This window comes from Aethalodelphis obliquidens, unplaced genomic scaffold (genome assembly GCF_003676395.1).
Source record: "Aethalodelphis obliquidens isolate GAN/ISIS:26980383/991018 unplaced genomic scaffold, ASM367639v1 scaffold49, whole genome shotgun sequence".
Taxonomy (NCBI): domain Eukaryota; kingdom Metazoa; phylum Chordata; class Mammalia; order Artiodactyla; family Delphinidae; genus Aethalodelphis; species Aethalodelphis obliquidens.
In genome coordinates this window covers 12,077,938-12,099,182 of record NW_020837993.1, presented here as the reverse complement: position 1 = coordinate 12,099,182, position 21,245 = coordinate 12,077,938, and positions in this window count along the sequence as shown.

Sequence of the window (21,245 nt, the reverse complement as noted above, 5' to 3'; positions counted from 1 at the left end):
CAAATATCACACCTATATGAAAATTAACTCAAAATGAATCATAAACTTAAATTAAAAGTGTAAAAATAAGAACTTTTAGAGAAAAAAAACATGGGAGAAAGCCTTGAGTTTCTTGGACTAGGTAAGGAATTCTTAGACTTGACACCAAAAGTATGATCCATAAGAGGAAAAATTAGTAAACTAGACCTCAACAAAATTAAAAGATTTGCTCTGTAAAAGATGTTGTTAAGAGGATGAAAAGACAAGCATATCTACAGAATAAGAAAAAATATTTGCAAACCATATATTTGACAAGGGACTTGTATGCAGAATCTACAAAGAACTCTCAAAACTCAGTATTAAAAAAAAACAATTGAATTAGAAAATGGGCAAAATATATGAACAGATATTTCTGTTCCTGAGGATATACAGATGGCAAATAAGCACAGGAAAAGATGTTCATCATCAATAGTCATCAGAGAAATACAAATTCAAACCACAATGAGATATCACTACAAACCTGCCAGAATGATTAAAATAAAGAATAGTGATAACACCAAATGCTGGTGAAGAGGCAGAGAAACTGGATCACTCTTTTATTGCTGGTAGGAATGTAAAATGGTCATCCACTCTGGAAAACAGTTTGGCAATTTTTTAAAAACTAAAAATGTAACTACTATATGAATCACCAACCACTCTTGAGCATTTATCCCTGAGAAATGGAAACTTAGAGTCACACAAAAGTCTATACACAAGTGTGCATAGTGGATTTATTATTAATAACTACAACTGGAAACAATTCAGCTGTCCTTCAATGGGTGAATGATTAAATAAACTTGTACATCCATATCATGGAATTCTATTCAGTAATAAAAATGAATAAATTATTGATATACACAACAACCATGAAAGATCTTAAGGAAATTATGCTGAGTGAGAAAAACCAATCTCCAAAAGTTACATACTGAATGATTCCATTTCTATAATATTCTTAAACTAATGTAATTATAGACATGAGAAACAAATGAGTGGTTTCTAAGAGTTAGGTTTTGGGGGAGGGGTGGCTGCAAAAGGGTAGCCCAAGGGAGCCTTGTGGTGAAGGAACAGTTCTGGATCTTGATTGTGATGATAGTTGCACAAAGCTACACATGTGACAAATTGCACAGAACTACACACACACACACACACACACACACACACACACACACGATTGCATATACAACTGGCAACATCTTAATAAACTCTGTGGGTTGTACTAATGTCAATTTCATGGATTTGATATTGTATTATAGCTATGCAAAACGCTGTCATTGGGGGATTAGGGGTACAGGGTACACAGGACCTACTGTATATTTTTTCCTACCATACTGTGAATCTTATTTCAAATTTTAAAAAAATTTTTTTTAATTTCCTTGTCACATAACTCCAACTTCTGTGTCTTCTCAATATTGATAATTGTTTATTGTATTTTCTCATTCAAGTTGAGATTTTCCTGACAATAATTTTTGGTTGTATCCTGAACACTTTGAGTATTGTGTTATGAGACTCTGGCTCTTATCCAGATCTTCTATTTTATCAATGCCTCCTTACTACCTGGTGGAGGTGGAAGTCCGACGTCCCTACTTTGCTTGTGTTGACACCAGGGACAGAAGGTGCCTCATTACTGCTGGGTGAAGGTAGGAGCTCAGGGTCCCTACTAGATGTATGCAGACACAGACACCACCAGGTGCCTCCTTACCTCCACTGACACTGCAGAGTGGGATAAGGACTCACATTGTTTGGAGGCCGTAAAAGTCCCAGCTTCTCACTCGGCCATCTCAAACACCAGCCCAGTGGGGGTGGGGTGTGTGTCTTGTTACAGCTGGTGAGAGTCTAAGCCCCCTACTTATATTTTGGTGACTGGAATGGAGGTGAGGTCATTGTTATTTCCCTGGAGTTTGACTGAAGTAGAGAAGTTATCACCAAAAGTGTTCTGTCTTGCTAGGCTGCCCCTAGCATTTGGCCAGACAGAGTAGGCTTTTTGGAGGGCTGTCTGTGCCCGTTATTTCTGGATTGCCAGCTTCCCCAGCACCCACTCCTGGACACCTGAGGCAGAAAGAAAACTCAAGGAACTCACCCCTGTGTTGTTCCTTGGTCCTGCGGTCCCTAGCCAGCCTGACTTCTTTTCTGCACCTCTCAGTGTCTTCTTGTGCTTGTTTGATGTATAATATCCAGGGGTTATAACTGTACTTAGTGGGAAGAATAGGGAGAAGTGCATTTACTCCATCTTGTCCAGAAGCTCTTTCTTTTAATAAGTTTATTCCATTTATATTTATTGATATAATATTTATGTTTGTTATAAATTCTCTTATTTTCAGTTTTAAAAAAATTTATTTTGGGGTAGAGTTGATTTACAATGTTGTGTTACTTTCTGCTGTACAGCAAAGTGAATCAGTTATGTATATACATATATCCACTCTTTTTTAGATACTTTTCCCATATAGATCATTACAGAGTATTGAGTAGAGTGTCCTGTACTATACAGTAGGTCGTTATTAGTTATCTATTTTATATATAGTAGTATCTATATGTCAATCCCAATTTCCCAATTTATCCCTCTTCCCCTTCCCCACTGGTAACCATAAGATTGTTTTCTATATCTGTGACTCTATTTCTGTTTTGTAAGTAAGTTCATTTGTACCATTTTTTTTTTAGATTCCACATATAAGCAATATTGTATGATATTTGTCTTTTTCTGTCTGACTTACTTCACTCAGTATGACAATCTCTATGTCCATCCATGTTGCTGCAAATGGCATTATTTCATTCTTTTTATGCCCGAGCAATATTCCATTGTGTATATATATATATATATATATATATATATATATATATATACCACATCTTCCTTATCCATCCCTCTGTCAATGGACATTTAGGTTGCTTGCATGTCCTGGCTATTGTAAATAGTGCTGCAATGAACATTGGGGTGCATGGATTTTTCAAATTATTGTTTTCTCCAGATATATGCCCAGGAGTGGGATTGCTGGGTCATAAGGTAGCTCTATTTTTACTTTTTAAAGGAACCTCCATACTGCTCTCCACAGTGGCTGTATCAATTTACATTCCCACCAACAGTGCAAGAGGGTTCCCTTTTCTCCACACCCTCTCCAGCATTTATTGTTTGTAGATTTTTTGATGATGGCCACTCTGACTGATATAAGGTGATACCTCACTGTAGTTTTGATTTGCATTTCTCTAATAATTAGTGTTGTTGAGCATCTTTTCATGTACTTTCTGACCATTTTTATGTCTTCTTTGGAGAAATGTCTATTTAGATCTTCCACCCATTTTTTTTCCTTTTTTTTTTTTGCGGTATGCGAGCCTCTCACTGTTGTGGCCTCTCCCGTTGCGGAGCACAGGCTCTGGACGCGCAGGATCAGCGGCCATGGCTCACGGGCCCAGCCACTCCGCGGCATGTGGGATCTTCCCAGACCGGGGCACGAACCCATGTCCCCTGCATTGGCAGGCGGACTCTCAACCACTGTGCCACCAGGGAAGCCCCCACCCATTTTTTGATTGGGTTGTTTGGTTTTTTGTTATTGTGCTGCATGAGCTGTTTGTATATTTTGGAGATTAATCCCTTATCAGTCGCTTTGTTTGCAAATATTTTCTCCCATTCTGTGGGTTGTCTTTTCATTTTGTTTATGGTTTACTTAATTCTTCCCCCTTTCCTGTCTCTTGTAAAAAAAAAAAAAAATTAATAAACAGAAACCACAATTAAATAGAGTAGGAGACCAGAAGGGGGAGCTCTCATGCCCTATAATGACAGCAGAGCCCAACAAGAAGAAAGACTCCTCTGACTTGTTAAGAACTCAGTCAATGAAAGGCCATGGATTCTTTGTTTATTAAAGCCCTCCCAACTTTCTTTTTCCCTCTATAAAAGTGTTCTTGTTCTCTTTCCTTTGCTGTGTATTTGAATGTGTCTTGCCCAGGTTGCAGATCCCCAATTCTCTGCTGATCCCAAATGAACTCATTTTTGCTGGAGAAATATCTGACAGTCTATTTGCTTTAGGTCAACGCTTTTCCATAGGTATGATTTTGCAGTGCCTGTGATATGTGTTTTACTTCTGCTAATTTGGAAGGTTAACAGTTGTGTTAGTTTTCCTAATGATTATCTTTATATATATGTTATGTAGGAGGTGATAATTTCATAAATTAACTAGATATCAGATATTCCCCTAGTTCATGTTAGAGCTGCCTGTTCAGGGTGGCCCAGGCCAGAGGCTATAGCGTAACATCTGGCTCTGGCAGGGCCCTGAAGAAGCTTAGTCCTTCCACTTCCATGTGAAATGTCTTCACACACAGAGTGGCTGAGAAAGGGAAAGGGAATCTGGTTCAAGTTTCTAATAGGGAACCCTTGGTGTCTACCTAATTGGGGAGGTGCTCCTTTAGAAAAAGAGGGGCTCACTGGGGTTTACTAATAGATATTTTTAAAATAATATAAATTGGGTATTTTGCTTATATTTTACTCAATCCACAACCACTTAGGAGTACTTTTGTGCAACTAGGTTTGGTTTTCTACTGGACACCCCCATATGTTCTAGAATTACAGAAGGGAAACGAAAGCCCCAAGGGAGGCCTGGGGATTCCCACCAACTCTACCTGGAGCTGGTTCCACCCACTGCCTACTGACTTTGGAGAAGGCAACACTTTATCTTTTCATCTTCCACTACCCCCAACAAGAGGAAGATTTTGTTGAACTTTACTTTCTGTACCTGGCATTAGGAAAACAATAGTCTGTTGCTGAGGATCACTGCAGGGGTGAATTTTTAATGAGAAGACCTAGGAGAAGGGGCTTGCCCAGTACTGCCTGTCACACTTGGTGCCATCTGGGTGCCCTCGTGTACCTTTTGGTAAAGGACTCAGCCACCTTGCTATAGCAGCAGGGACCCGGCCAAAATACAGTATTAGTAAAGTCCGTGCAAAATGTATGAAGTTTTCCCACTTGAAATTTGAATAGGAACCCCCACACCTTCCCATCAAGGCCTGGCTCTGAATGTCCACACTGCAAACAGGCTGCTTACTTTGGCAGTTGTCTTGGCTCTCCACCACCCACCTCCACCCAGTGATACCATATCCCCCTCAGAGTCTCATCTGCTGGCATTCCTGGATTCCTGAGGACAGCCCTGGCTCAACTCCAGAACTTGTATGCAAGTGAGTGACTCAGCCTGTCTCATGCAGTGAGCAAAGGCTTCTGGTTCAGAGAATGTTAAGCAGTTGATAAGTAAATCTTTCCTGCATCCCAGAGAAGCAGGACCCAGCTCTCTCCTGGGCTGTTGTCTCAGCTGCCTCCCCACACAAAAGCTGTTGTTTTAAAGAGTAGGCCCTTTGCCAAGTTGCCAAACTCTGCTTTGTCCCTGCAAATAAAACTTTCCACTAGGTGGCCTTCAAGTTCCTGTTAAGGAGAAGAGGGGGAAAAAAAGAAAAAATCCAAATCTTTATAGAGAGAGAGAGAGAGAGAGAGAAAGCAACAGAGAGAGAGAGAGAAACCAGAGAGGCTCAACCAGGGCTGCTCTGGGAAGACACCAGTCCCTGGCAGCTGATTTGGGCACCCAGCAATTAGTCTGGGATTTGAGACAAAAAGAGCTTGACCAGCGATTCTTCTGGGCTGGGCATCACCTAGCATATCCTATTCCCACTGGTCTCTGTGGGTGGTGGAGAAGTGCCCTGTATGGCCTTACTGTATGGCTAACTGACAGAGCCCAGGCCTGTGCTTGGTCTTTCATGGGCGCCCTTTCTCTTTACAAAAATGACGTCAGTGAACAAACTCAGTGATAGGACACAATGGGCCACATCGCTAGGCTTCTTCTGCACCAGCTCCATTGGGTTGAAACAGACTTGAACACACATTTCCCATCTTCTCCCAGTAGAGGCTGCTGGCTTGGGGCTCAAGTCCCTCCCTATCCCAGGCTTTCTGATGTTGCACTTCTGAGGAAGGGGAAGGCCTTTGTAACATTTACATTGGGGCCCTAGAATGCGAACTTGATCTCAGTGCTTCTCCCCCACAGTTTGCCAGTACCACTGAAGGGTCCAGACGCTTTTGCATGCAACACATTCACGAGTGGGAGCCCTTAATCCTCCCAGCCAAGCCATCCTCTGCCTCTGCAGAGGAATCTGTCCTCTTGGGCATCCAAAGACAGCCATGCTGGGGTCAGGTCAGAGATCAGAGGACAAGAAGTCAGACGGCAAGTTGGCCAGGGTGACCCAAGAGACTGTGCAAGTGGCCAACAAGTAAAGGCTTGGGAAGGCCAGGCCCACCAGTAAAAGTGTTGCTTAGAATTTGTTACTAAGGTTAAAGTACTGAAGTTGCAGGTAATTTATTTATTTTTTAATAGAGTTGATTCAAAATTATTTATATAATTTCATCTATGACATTTCACATAATTTCATCCAAATGATGAATTCCATTTCATCAGTCTGCAGAAAGGAGACAAGCGCTAGCAAGGAGCTGGATGAAATGCATAGGGTATGGTTTCCAGAGTCCGGCAGACCCGTGCTGGAGTCATAGCCCCACTTATAAGAAGTGCAGCCTAGGGAAGCTTCTTCATCCCTCTGAGCCTTGACTTCCTTCTTCGTAAAATCGTCTTCCTCTGAGGTATGTTTTAAAGTTTAAATCAGATCTATTTTGAAGCACCCAACACAGAAACGTTACTCAGCAAATACCAGCTTCACTTCCAAAATACAGGCCAAAGTCACCCAACTTGTAAATGGCAGGGCTTAGATTTCAATCTGTACTTTTGGTTGATCTCCAAGAACAAGTGCCTTTTGCACTGATGTGATTAAAACAATGAGGCCCACTTTGTGTTAGTCCAGGGGGTTAAAATGTACAGCAAGACAGACCCCTTCCCTGCTCCTGCTGGATCTAGGGGGCGAGGGACAAGGAAACAGGTGTTTCAGTCAGAGCCCAGTCAGGAAAACATAAATCACATGAGGTATTTCAGACAGAGGGGATTTAATGCAGGGAATTGGCTATATAGGTGTTGAAGGGCTGAGAAAAGCCAAAAGGAAGCACTGAGTTAACCAGGGTTAATAACTGCAGGAAGCAGAGGTGAAGGCTTTTTCAGAATGCAGGTGCTTAGAGGAGGGGCCCCATGGATCTAATGCATGGATTCCTGGGGGGCTGGCTCTGCACAGCAGGCCCCCAAACTCTGGGTCAGTGTCAAGGTCTGGCAGCTGCTTCTTGTACCACTGAGGAGACAAAGACCCTGCGGCTGGTGCTGGGACCATACCCTGTTTGTCAACAGGGCACCACCAGGTTGTTGCTGGCATCTCTGGGGGGCTCAGGTGTACCTGATACTAAGTGCTAGGGCCCTGACTGTGAGCTTCTGCCAATAGAAGCTGGAAAATAGGAAGGAACCCCCTTCTCACTTCCTTCTGTGTTCCAGTGCCTTTCTAACTGTTCCTATTGGCATACCTAACAACAATCCAACTGGCAAGGGGATCTAGGACAGAGAGTTTGTAGAGAACCAGCCCCAGACCATGGAGCAAAGTGTAGAAGGAGGAACTGAAGCTGAGACATAAGAGATAAATAAGCAGCACAGTCTATCCCTTTGGCAACTCAGCACCCACACATACCCTTATACACATATTTAAAATTCCATACAACAATAACATCATGCTTCTGCCTAACAAGATGCAACTGGAAAAGAAGAGATAAAAATTTGTATAGAGATTGGTTCAAGATGGTGGAGTAGAAGGATGTGCACTCACTCTCTCTTGCAAGAGTACCGGAATCACAGCTAACTCTGAACAATCATCAATAGGAAGACACTGGAACTCACAAAAACAGATACCCCACATCAAGAGACAAAGGAGAAGCCACATGAGATGGTAGGAGGGGCACAATCACAATAAAATCAAATCCCATAACTACTAGGTGGGTGACTCATAGACTGGAAAACAATAATACCATAGAAGTCCACCCACTGGAGTGAAGGTTCTGAGCCCCATGTCAGGCTCCCCAACCTGGGGGTCTGGCAATGGGAGGAGGAATTCCCAGAGAATCAGACTTTGAAGGCTAGCGGGATTTGATTGCAGGACTTTGACAAGATTGGGGGAAACAGAGACTCCAGTCTTGGAGGGCACACACAAAGTAGTGTGTGCATCAGGAACAAGGGGGAAGGAGCAGTGACCTCATAGGAGACTGAAGCAGATCTACCTGCTAGTGTTGGAGGGTGTCCTGCAGAGGTGGGGTGTGGCTGTGTCTCATCGCGGGGACAGGGACACTGGAAGCAGAAGTTCTGGGAAGTACTCCTTGGTGTGAGCCCTCCCGGAGTCCACCATTAGCCCCACCAAAGAGCCTGTAGGCTCCAGTGCTGGGTTACCTCGTCAAACAACCAAGAGGAAGGGAACTCAGCCCCACCAATCAGCAGACAGGATTAAAGTTTTACTGAGCTCTTCCCACCTGAGCAACACTCAGCTCTACCCACCACCAGTCCCTCCCATCAGGAAGCTTGCACAAGCCTCTTAGATAGACTCATCTACCAGAGGGCAGACAGCAGAAGCAAGAAGAACTACAGTCCTGCAGCCTGTGGAATGAAAACCACATTCACAGAAAGATAGACAAACTGAAAAGGCAGAAGACTATGTACCAGATAAAGGAACAAGATAAAACCCCAGAAAAACAACTATATGAAGTGGAGATAGGCACCCTTCCAGAAAAAGAATTCAGAATAATGATAGTGAAGATGATCCAGGACCTTGGAAAAAGAATGGAGGCAAAGATCGAGAAGGTGCAAGAAATGTTTTACAAAGACCTAAAAGAAATAAAGGACAAACAAACAGAGATAAGCAATACAATAAGTGAACTGAAAAATACACTAGAAGAAATCAATAGCAGAATAACTGAGGCAGAAGAACGGATAAGTGACCGGGAAGACAGAGTGGTGGAAATCACTGCCATGGAACAGAATAAAGAAAAAAGAATGAAAAGAAATGAAGACAGCCTAAGAGACCACTGGGACAACATTAAACCCACCAACATTTGCATTACAGGGCTCCCAGAAGGAGAAGAGACAGAGAAAGGACTGAAGAAAATATTTGAAGAGATTATAGTTGAAAACTTCCTTAACATGGGAAAGAATAAAGCCTGGACTACTTGGGTAGTCCAGGAAGTTCAGAGAGTCCCAGACAGCACAAACCCAATGAGAAACATGCCAAGACACATAGTGATCAAACTGACAAAAATTAAAGACAAAGAAAAATTATTGAAAGCAGCAAGGGAAAAAATGACAAATAACATACAAGGGAATCCCCATAAGATTAACAGCTAATTTATCAGCAGAAACTCTACAAGCCAGAAGGGAGTGGCATGATATATTTAAAGTGATGAAACGGAAGAACCTATAAGCAAGATTACTTTACCTGGCAAGGATCTCATGCAGATTCAATGGAGAAATCAAAAGCTTTACAGAAAAACAATAGCTAAGAGAATTCAACACCACCAAACCAGCATCTACAACAAATGCTAAAGGAACTCCTCTAAGCGAGAAACACAAGAGAAGAAAAGGACCTTCAAAAACAAGAAGAAAAGGACCTTCAAAAACAAACCCAAAACAATTAAGAAAATGGTAATAGGAACATACATATTGATATTTACCTTAAATGTGAATGGATTAAACACTCCAACCAAAAGACACAAGCTCGCTGAATAGAGACAAAAACAAGACCCGTATATACACTGTCTACAAGAGACCCACTTCAGATCTAGAGACACATACAGACTGAAAATGAGGGAATGGAAATAGATATTCTATGCAAATGGAAATCAAAAGAAAGTTGGAGTAACAATTCTCATATCAGACAAAATAGACCTTAAAATAAAGAATGTTACAAGAGACAAAGAAGGACACTACATAATGATCAAGGGATCGATCCAAGAAGAAGATATAACAATTATAAATATATATGCACCCAACATAGGAGTACCTCAATATATAAAAAATAATAACAGCTCTAAAAGAGGAAATTGACAGTAACATAATAATAGTGGGGGATTTTAACACCTCACTTACACCAATGGACAGATCATCTGGACAGAAAATAAGGAAACACAAGCTTTAAATGTCACAATAGACCAGATAGATTTAATTGATATTTATAAGACATTCCATCCAAAAACAGCAGATTACACTTTCTTCTCCAGTGCATGTGGAACATTCTCCAGGATAGATCACATCTTGGGTCACAAATCAAGCCTTGGTAAATTTAAGAAAATTGAAATCATATCAAACATCTTTTCCAACCACAATGTTATGAAATTAGAAATCAATTACAGGGGGAAAAAACATGAAAACACAAACACATGGAGGCTACACAATACATTACTAAGTAACAAAGAGATCACTGAAGAAATCAAAGAGAAAATTAAAAAATACCTAGAGACAAATGACCATGGAAATACAATGATTCAAAACCTATGGGATGGGGCTTCCCTGGTGGCGCAGTGGTTGAGAATCCGTCTGCTGATGCAGGGGACACGTGTTCGTGCCCTGGTCCGAGAAGATCCCACATGCCGTGGAGCGGCTGGGCCCATGAGCCATGGCCGCTGAGCCTGCACATCCGGAGCCTGTGCTCTGCAACGGGAGAGGCCACAAGAGTGAGAGGCCCGCGTATCGCAAAATAAAAAAAAAACAACTCTAAGAGGGAAATTTATAACAATGCAATCTTACCTCAAGAAACAAGAAAAATCTCAAAAAAGCAATCTAAATTTACACCTAAAGGAACTAGAGGAAGAAGAACAAACAAAACCCAAAGTTAGTAGAAGGAAAGAAAGCATAAAGATCAGAGGAGAAATAAATGAAATAGAAACAAAAGAAACGATAGCAAAGATCAATAAAACTAAAAGCTGGCTCTTTGAGAAGATAAACAAAATTGATAAACCTTTAGTCAGTCCAAAAAAGTAAAGATAGGAAGAAATGGACAAATTCTTAGAAAGGTATAACCTTCCAGGACTGAACCAGGAAGAAATAGAAAATATGAACAGACCAATCACAAGTAACGAAATTGAGACTGTGATGAAAAATCTTGCAAGAAACAAAAGCCTAGGACCAGATGGCTTCACAAGTGAATTCTATCAAACATTTAGAGAAAAGCTAACACCCATCCTTCTCAAACTCTTCCAAGAAATTGCAGAGGAAGGAACACTCCCAAACTCATTCTATGAGGCCACCATCACCCTCATACCAAAACCAGACAAAGATACTACAAAAAAAAAGTACAGACCAATATCACTGATGAATATAGATGCAAAAATCCTCAACAAAATACTAACAAACAGAATCCAACTACACATTAAAAGGATCATACACCATGATCAAGTTGGATTTCTCCCAGGGATGCAAGGATTCTTCAATATTTGCAAATCAATCAATGTGATACACCATATTAACAAATTGAAGAATAAAAACCATGTGATCATCTCAATAGATGCAGAAAAAGCTTTTGACTTTTATGACTAAAAACTCTCCAGAAAGTGGCAGAGAGGGAAACTACCTCAACATAATAACAGCTGTATACAACAAACACACAGCAAACATCATTCTCAATGGTGAAAACCTGAAAGCATTTCCTCTAAGGTCAGGAACAAGATAAGGATGTCCACTCTCACCTCTATTACTCAACATAGTTTTGGATATCCTAGCAATGGCAATCAGAGAGGAAGAAGAAAGAAAAAGAATCCAAATTGGAAAAGAAGAAGTAAAACTGTCACTGTTTGCAGATGACATGATACTATACATAGAAAATCCTAAAGATGCCACCAGAAAACTGCTAGAGCTAAGCAATGAATTTGGTAAAGTTGCAGGGTGCAAAAGTAATGCACAGAAATCTCTTGCATTCCTGTACACTAACAATGAAAGTTCAGAAAGAGAAATTAAGGAAACAATCCCATTTACCATTGCAACAAAAAGAATAAAATACCTAGGAATAAACCTACCTAAGGAGGTAAAAGACCTGTACTCAGAAAACTATAAGACACTGATGAAAGAAATCAAAGATGACCCAAACAAGTGGAGAGATTTATCATGTTCTTGGATTGGAAGAATCAATATTTTGAAAATGTCTATACTACCCAAAGCTATCTACAGGTTCATTGCAATCCCTATCAAATTACCAATGGCATTTTTTACAGAACTAGAACAAAAAAATCTTAAAATTTGTATGGAGTCACAAAAGACCCCAAATAGCCAAAGGAATCTTGAGGGGAAAAAAATGGAGCTGGAGGAATAAGACTCCCTGACTTCAGACTATACTACAAAGATACAATAATCAAGACAATATGGTACTGGCACAAAACCAGAAATATAGATCAATGGAACAGGATAGAAAGCCCAGAGATAAACCCACACACCTATGGTCAACTAACCTATGACAAAGGAGGCAAGGATATACAATGCAAATAAGACTGTCTCTTCAATAAGTGGTGCTGGGAAAAACTGGACAGCTACATGTAAAAGAATGAAAGTAGAACACTTGCTAACATCATACACAAAAATAAACTCAAAATGAATTAGAGACCTAAATGTAAGACCAGACACTATAAAACTCTTAGAGGAAAACATAGGAAGAACACTCTTTGACATAAATCCCAGCAAGATCTTTTGTGACCCACCTCCTAGAATAATGGAAATAAAAACAAAAATAAACAAATGGCACCTAATTAAACTTAAAAACTTTTGCACAACAAAGGAAACTATAAAGAAGATGAAAAGAAAACCCTCTGAATGGGAGAAAATATTTGCAAAAGGATCAACGGGCAAAGGATTAATCTCCAAAATATATAAACAGCTCATGCAGCTCAATATCAAAAAAACAAACAACCCAATCAAAAAATAGAAGACCTAAATAGACATTTCTCCAAAGAAGACATACAGATGGCCAAGAGGCACATGAAAAGATGTTCAACATCACTAATTATTAAAGAAATGCAAATCAAAACTACAACGAGGTATCACCTCACACCAGTTAGAATAGGCATCATCAGAAAATTTACAACAACAAATGCTGGAGAGGGTGTGGAGAAAAGGGAACCCTCTTGCACTGTTGGTGGGAATGTAAATTGATACAGCCACTCTGGAGAACAGTATGGAGTTTCCTTAAAAAACTGAAAATAGAATTACCATATGATCCAGCAATCCCACTACTGAGCATATACCCAGAGAAAACCATAATTCAAAAAGACGCATGCACCCTAATGTTCATTGCATCACTATTTACGATAGCCACGTCATGGAAGCAACCTAAATGTCCATCAACAGATGAATGGATAAGGAAGATGTGGTACATGTGTACAACAGAATATTACTCAGCCATAAAAAGGAATGAAATTTCATCATTTGTAGAGATGTGGATGGGCCTAGAGACTGTCATACGAAGTGAAGTAAGTCAGAAAGAGAAAAACAAATTTGTATATTAACGCATATATGTGGAATCTAGAAAAATGGTACAGATGAACCATTTTACAGGGCAGAAATTGAGACACAGATGTAGAGAACAAACGTATGGACACCAAGGGGGAAAAGTGGGGGGCTGGGTGGTGGTGGTGGTATGAACTGGGAGATTGGGATTCACATATATACACTAATATGTATAAAATAGATAACTAGTAAGAACCTGGCATATAAAAAAATTAAATTAAGAAAAAAGAAGACAGTATAAAATACACCTTATGTGGGGGAAATTTTTGAAACAAAGGATTCATCAGTATAGATAATTTCTACAAATAAATAAGGAAAAGATAAGAAAAAATTGGGTAAAAGACTTAATATAGGCACTTCAAGTCCCCTATTCTTGTTAGTTTCATTTAATGCATCACACACATACTTAGAAAAGAACCTATAAAACGCTTTGATTTAGCTTCTAATACATGAGAAAACTGAAGCCCACAGAACTCTCAGGATTGATATTTAGCTAGAATTCTCACAGAACTCAGGAAAGTGCTGTACTACAAGATTATAGTCTTGGAAATTTGCTCACATCCAATGGTTAGGACTCCGCTCTTCCACTGCCTGGGGTCCGGATTCAATCCCTGGTGGGGGAATTAAGATCCTGCAAGCAACACGGTGCGGCCAAAAAAATAAATTAAAATTTTATTGTAAAGGAAACAATTCAAACCAACCAAATGAAGAGACACGTAAGACAAGGTCGGGGAGAGTGTCAGAGTTTCTGTGCCTATTTCCTGTGGAATTAGGGTACTTCTCCCTCAGAGCACATCAGTTTTTTCACCAACAAGAACGCTCCACTGAACTTCGGCATCCAGAGTGTTTACTGAAGACTAATTAAATAGGCACGATTGACTCATTGGCATGGAATTGAAGTCAGTCCCCAGTCATTGTCCCCTTCCCAGAAGCTGGGCTGGCTCAGAGCCCCAACCCTCAAATCACATGTTGGTCTTCCTGGTGACCAGCCCTCATCCTGAGTCATCTCATCTCTTAGCAGAAACTCAGGTATGATCTAAGAGGCTCATGAATAACAAAGACACTCCTGTTACCTGGAAAATTCCAAGGACTTAGAGTCTCCCTACCAGGAACCAGAGCCAAAAGCCAGTCATCTTTTTTACTATACAACGGTAGCAGATGGAATTCATTAGAAAGTCTCTGATCACAGCCTGCAAGCTACACCTGATATTTCGAGGAGAGCAGTCACTTCTTATGCTGACCAACGTTAAAACATCTTTTGCTTCCTTCCACAGACTGAACAAGTGGAATAGCAGAGCCAGGAACCTCTTACATACATGAGAGCAGACTGCTGCCTTTTCAGCGGCAGAGAAATTTCTAGGACTGGCTGTCCCCTACTGAGATCAGTGTAGTGTATGTACCATGGCCCACATCTCCTGCTCATTTGCCAGTCTCCTCCCACTGAGCGGGTGGGATGTCAGCACACATTTGGACCCTCCTGAGTGACCTGCTTCCCGAGTACAGCGCTCTTGACCCTAATTACATGCACAGCCCTGTGGAGAAGGAGCCCAGAGGGGATGTGTGCTTTCTATTAAAAGTGCTCTGGTCCTCTTCTTTTCTTACCAGATTCCAAACTCTGTTTTCAAAGGGAGGGTTTAAAACTGGGATTCTGTAAGCAAAATTGGGCAGTTTTATCTTGCAATAGGTTGTCTGTACATGTTCTACTGTTTTGTAGAACACTTGTACCTGTTTAAATGTATTGATGTGGATAATGTTAAATATCTTAACTATTTAAATAATTCATTGTATTGTTTCTGAGAAGTTAAGGAATTACCACATACATTTACAACTTGATGATTTCTGTATTTTTCAGAATAAAAGCTTTAAAGCAAAAAAAAACAAAGAAATCAGCTTGTGTTGTAAGTATTATTCTTGTCTATATATTAGTATTCACTACACATAAAATGTATTTTTCTGAAGAATGAAAAAAATATAAACACACACACAAAGAGCAAGCAAGGAAGACATATACACAGTGCTATAATCCTCATTGCAGTGTCTGGTCATGGCTCCATTTTTCATAATTTATTGTTTCCTTAAAAAGTTGAGATATTTATCTTTTTCTACTCTCTGGAAGGATGTGTGGAAGATTGGCATTGGACCTTTCTTGGATGTTGGTTGGAATTCTTTGGTGAATCCACCTAGGCTTGGCTTATGCTTTTAGGAAAGTTTTAAATAATGGATTCAATTTTCTTTAATAATTATAAAACTCCCCAAATTTTTACATATTAATGTATCTAATACTATTGTATATTTTACTAGTAATTTGTCATTTCATCTAAATTTTCAAATTTATTGGCATAGAAAAGTTCATAGTATCTTCCTAGGACTCTTTTTAAATCTGTAGGGCTTCAGTGGTATCTCTTTTTCATACTCAATATTAGTTATTTGTATCTTTTTTTTTTCTTGATTGATCTTCCAAGGGTTTATCAATGTTGCTAGTCTTTTCAAAGAATCTACTTTGGCTTTGTTGCTCATCTATATTATATGTTTGTTTCTATTTCATTATCTACTACTATTTTTATAATTTCCTCTTGTAGTTGTTTGAGTTTTAATCTTTTATTATTTTCTTAACTTTTTGATATGGGTATTTATAGATTTTTCAGCCATTCTTCCCTTCCATTATAAAGGCTCCAAATTCTCCCTTAAGCATGGCTTTAGTTATATCAGAGAAATTTTTAATACATAGTATGTTCATTGTCACTTAATTTAAAACATTAAAAAATTTCCATTATAATTTCAATTTGATCCATAAGTTATACAGAAGTGTGTATTTTAATTTTAAAACATATGTAACTTTTCTAGCAATATTTTTATTGTCAATTTCTAGCTGCATTGCACTGTGATCAGAGATTGGGCTCTGGATGACATAATCCTAAACTATTTAAAAACTAAATGATTAATTAAAAGCCATCCCACAAAGAACACTGCAGATCCAATAGTTTCATTGGTCAATTTTACTAAATATTTAGGAAATAAATAATGGCAGTCAATATATACTCTTCCAGAGAATAGAAAAAGAATAACCACTTCCCAACTTACTTTATGAGACCATAATAATCTTGATCATCTCACAAAAGCATCATGAGAAAGGAAAATTACAGGTCAGTCTCATTCATGAACATGGAAACACCTAAACAAATTATGAGCAAATAGAATCCAAAAATGTAAAAATACATCATACCAAGTTAGGTTTATTCTAGAAAAGCAAAGCTGCTTTATTGTTAAAAAAAAATTAGTGATCAACAAATGGTGATGGAACAATTGGATATCCACATGCAAAAAACAAACAAAAAAATAACTTGGATCCATATCTAACACTATGTACAAAAATTAACTCAAAATGATCATGCATCTAAATGTAAAATCTAAAAATATAAAATTTCTAGAAGAAATCATAGGATTTCTCCTTTATTTCTTTTGACCTTGGACTGGTACAACACAGAAAGCAGGATCCATAAAAGAAAAAATGATAAACTGGATTCCATCACAATTAAGAATGTTTAGGACTTCCCCAGAAGTCCAGTGGTTAAGACTCTGCCTTCCAATGCAGGAGGTATGGGTTCATTCCCTGGTCAGGAAACTAAAGTCCCACATGCTGTGGGGTGTGGCGAAAATCTAAAAAAAAAAAAAAAAAGTTTACTCTTCCAAAAACACTGTTAAGAAAGTGAAAAGACCAGCTACAAAGTCAGAGGAAAATATTTTCAAATATATACATATCTAATAAAGGACTTGTGTCAGAATACATAAAGAACTCTCAAGCCTAAATAATAAGAAAACAAACAGCACAATTTTTAAAACAGGATAAAGACTTGATCAGATTCTTAACCAAATTAGATAGATGAATGGCAAATAATCACATTAAAAATACTCAACATCATCAGACATTAAGGAAATGCAAACTAAAACTATACTACTACACATGTATTAGAATGTTTCAAATTGAAGAGACTGACCATTGTAAGTGTTGGCAAGGATGTGAAGCAAGTACAAATCTCATACACTATGGATAGGACTGTAACACTGTACAGCCAATTTGGAAAATAATTTGGCATTTAAAGGAAAAAGTTAAATATTCACCTACCATATGACCCAGTCATCTCACTCCTAGGTATTTACCCAAGAGAAATAAAAGCATATGTCCATACAAAGATTTTTATTAAAATGTTCATAGAGATTTTATTTGTAGTAGTAAAAAACTGGAAACAACCCAAATGTTGATGAGCAGGTGAATGGGTAAATAAATTTGGATTATCCATACATGATGAAATAGTACTTGGCAAGAAGAAGGAATAAACTACTGATATACACAACAACATGGGAGGATGAATACTGAGTGAAAAGAGCCAGACAAAAAAAGAGTACATACTACATGATAGTCCATTTATATGAAACTCTAGAAAATACAAACTAATCCATAGTGACAGAAAGCAGATCAATGGCAACCACTGGGGCTGAGGGAGGGGTGAGGAGAGGTGGGAGAGTGAAGCTTTCATGGGTGATGGATGTATTCATTATCTTGATTGTGGTCTTGTTTTCAAATATATGTATATATATTTGTTTATTCACACTTCAATATGTGAAGCTTATTATATGTCAACTTTACCTCAACAAAGTTTTTTAAAGTTTAGGAATATTGCAAGTAAAAAAAAAATCAATATAATTCTACCTCTAGGCAGGATGACATAGCCTTCAGCAGGCTAATGTTCCTGCTGAAAACCAACTAGAAAAGGTGAATACATTTTTAAATCCTATATACTTAAGCCCTGGGAAGCTGGAGAAACAGTGAGGACAAGAGAGGGAAAGTTCAGCGGAGAAAGACCCTTAGAGAAGGGAGTGAGGCTCTCCTGCTGTCCCTGCAGGGACTTGGCCCCACCCAGACAGAGCACTGCTGCCAGGGCCAGAGAAGCCAGCAGGGCTTTTGGCAGGACAGGGAGTGATGGAACATGAGCCTGAGGGGAAACACATGGCTGGTGTTTCCCTCAAGACATTTGCTGAATTTTGGAGGCATATGGGCAAGAAGCTGAAGAGTGATGCCAAAACTTCAGAGCAGAGAGGAATTTCCCACTGCTTGGGAGACAGAGATGCAAGAAAGGGAGAGGCCCTGGGAAACAGTGAGAACTGAACATCCTCAAGGGAAGAGTGCATTGACTGGCTCCTGGAGATTACTTTTTCCCTGGGCACACTTCCCAGTTTGTCTCAGTGAGAATCTGAGAATCCAGGTGTGGCCCATAGAACAGAGCTGCTTCTGTGGGACAAAGAGCCCAGCACATTTTTTTGGTTGGTTGGGGCTGGAGTGACAAAATTGGAGACTGGAAGGTCTTCAGACACCCAGATGGACCCTTGAGACATTAGTCAAATTTTGAAACTGCACAGGAGAAGAAAATACTAAGCTAAAAATCAATGAAAAATGGAGAGAACATTCCTACAGTACCCCAGTGTTGAGAAGACAAAGACCTAACAAGCTCTCAAAGGAAAGCCCAGGGGCAGTTTCTAGGTTTACATTCTAGGAACTGTGATGAGCGAGATGCACACTGAACCTTAAGCTGATTCCAAGAGATACACTTTAAATATAAGGACATAGAAAGTTTGAACTAAAAGCGTGGAAAATAATTTACCATAGAAAAACTTTCCAAAAGTAAAAAGCAAATATTGATAAAACTAAAATGACAAGTAGACAAATTCACCTGTAGTGGGACTAACACACCTCTCTTAATAACAGATAGAAAAGCAGACCACAAAATAGAAAAAAACAAAAGATACAGATATAGATGATCTGAATAAGACAGTCAACAAACTTGACCTAATTAATACATAGAGAACATTTGGTAAAATGTTCACATTCTTGTCAAGTACACATATCAAATTTGACTGTATGCTAGGCCAGAAAGAAAGCCTCAATAAATTTCTTTTTGACAGGACAGAGTATGCTCTTGTAGAGTGTATTAAGCCAGAAAACAGTAACTATAGGATAATTAGAAAATTTCCAGCTGCCTAGAAATTAAAGACTATATTAATAAATAACCCATGTTCAAAAATTAAAAACAAAAATTTGAAAATATTTTAAAGTGAATGATAAAGAAGAGAAAGCATATGAAAACTTGTGGGCAGTAGCTACAGCAGTGCCAGGAGGAGATTTTGGCTTTACATGCATATATATGGAATGCAGAAAGGCTAAAAAATCAGAGATATTAAGTGCCATCAAAAGAGCTATAAAGAGGAGGTGGAGTCAAGATGGCAGACTAGGAGGACACAGAGTTTGCATCTCCTCACAACTAGGGCACCTACCAGGCACTGGTGGGGGACCATGGACACTGAAGTGTATGGGAGGAACCCCTGAGTGACTGGGTAGAATGTGGTGGAAGGGAGGGGGAGCAGAAGTGGAGGAGGGTATGGGACCAGTGTCCCTGAGAGGCAGCTGGGGGAGGGGAGGGGTTCCCATGCTCGAGAGGGACCCACCCACAATAAGGGGATCAACAGGGAAGGAAGAGACCCTCAGGAGATTGGAGGATCAGAAGAGAACATGGTCAGTGTTTCCTCTGACCACTTGGTCCCTCGGGAGCCTGCTGAGATCCTGGGCCGAATTCTCCACCCTCTGAGGCTCCCTTCCTCCGGCAGTGCTGTGCTGCCTAAGCCCTGACCACCATACCTCCACTCAGGGCCTTACTTCTGCACTCTGCACTCCAAGGCCCCCACCAGCCATGCTGCTGGCTGTGTAGGAACTGAGCCTAGGCTCCACGCCTGCCTAAGATCAGCTCCCCACAGCCAAGGCATTTTCTGGCCTTTTTTTTTAAGGATGTGGTTCTGTTTTACCTTGTTGCTGTTTCATTTATATTTTAATTTTTTCTAATAAATTTTTATTTTTCTAATTTTATTTTATTCTTTATTCTTTGTTATTGTTCTGCTCCTTTTAGTTTGCCCCACCACCCTTTCTTTTTCTTTTTTGTTTTATCTATTTTGGCTCTGTTTTAACTTGTTGCTGTTGTTTCACTTATATATTTATTTTTCTAATATATTTTTATTTTTCTAATTTTATTTATTTTTATTCTTTGTTACTGTACAGCTCCTTTTTTTTTTTCCTATGTTGTGCAGTTTGTGGGATCTTGATTCCCAGGGAGGGGTCTGAGCTCCTGTGGTGGGAGCACCAAGTCCAAACTAGTGGACTAAGAGAGAACCTCAGACCCCAGGGAATATTAATCAGAGTGAGGTCTCCCAAAGGTCCTCATCTTGGCACCAAAACCCAGCTCTACCCAAATGCCTGTGAATCCAGTGCTGGACGCCTCAGGTGAAACAATCAGTAAGACAGGAACATAGCCCCACACATCAAAAAAATGAGAGGACAAAAAAAATATGTTACAGATGAAGGAGCAAGGTAAAAACATACAAGACCAAATAAATGAACAGGAAATAGGCACCCTACCTGAAAACAGAATTCAGAGTAATTATAGTAAATGTGATCCAAAATCTCAGAAATAGAATGAAGGCACAGATTGAGAAAATAGAAGAAATGTTTAACAAAGACCTAGAAGAACAAACAGCGATGAACAACACAATAACTGAAATGAAAGACACACTAGAAGGAATCAACAGCAGAATAACTGAGCAGAGGAGTGACTAAGTGAGCTTGAAGATAGAATGGTGGAAATAACTGCCAAGGAGGAGAATAAAGAAAAAAGAATGAAAAGAATTGAGGACAGTCTCAGAGACCTCTGGGGCAACATTAAAAGCACCAACATTCAAAGTATAGGGGTCCCAGAAGAAGAGAAAGAG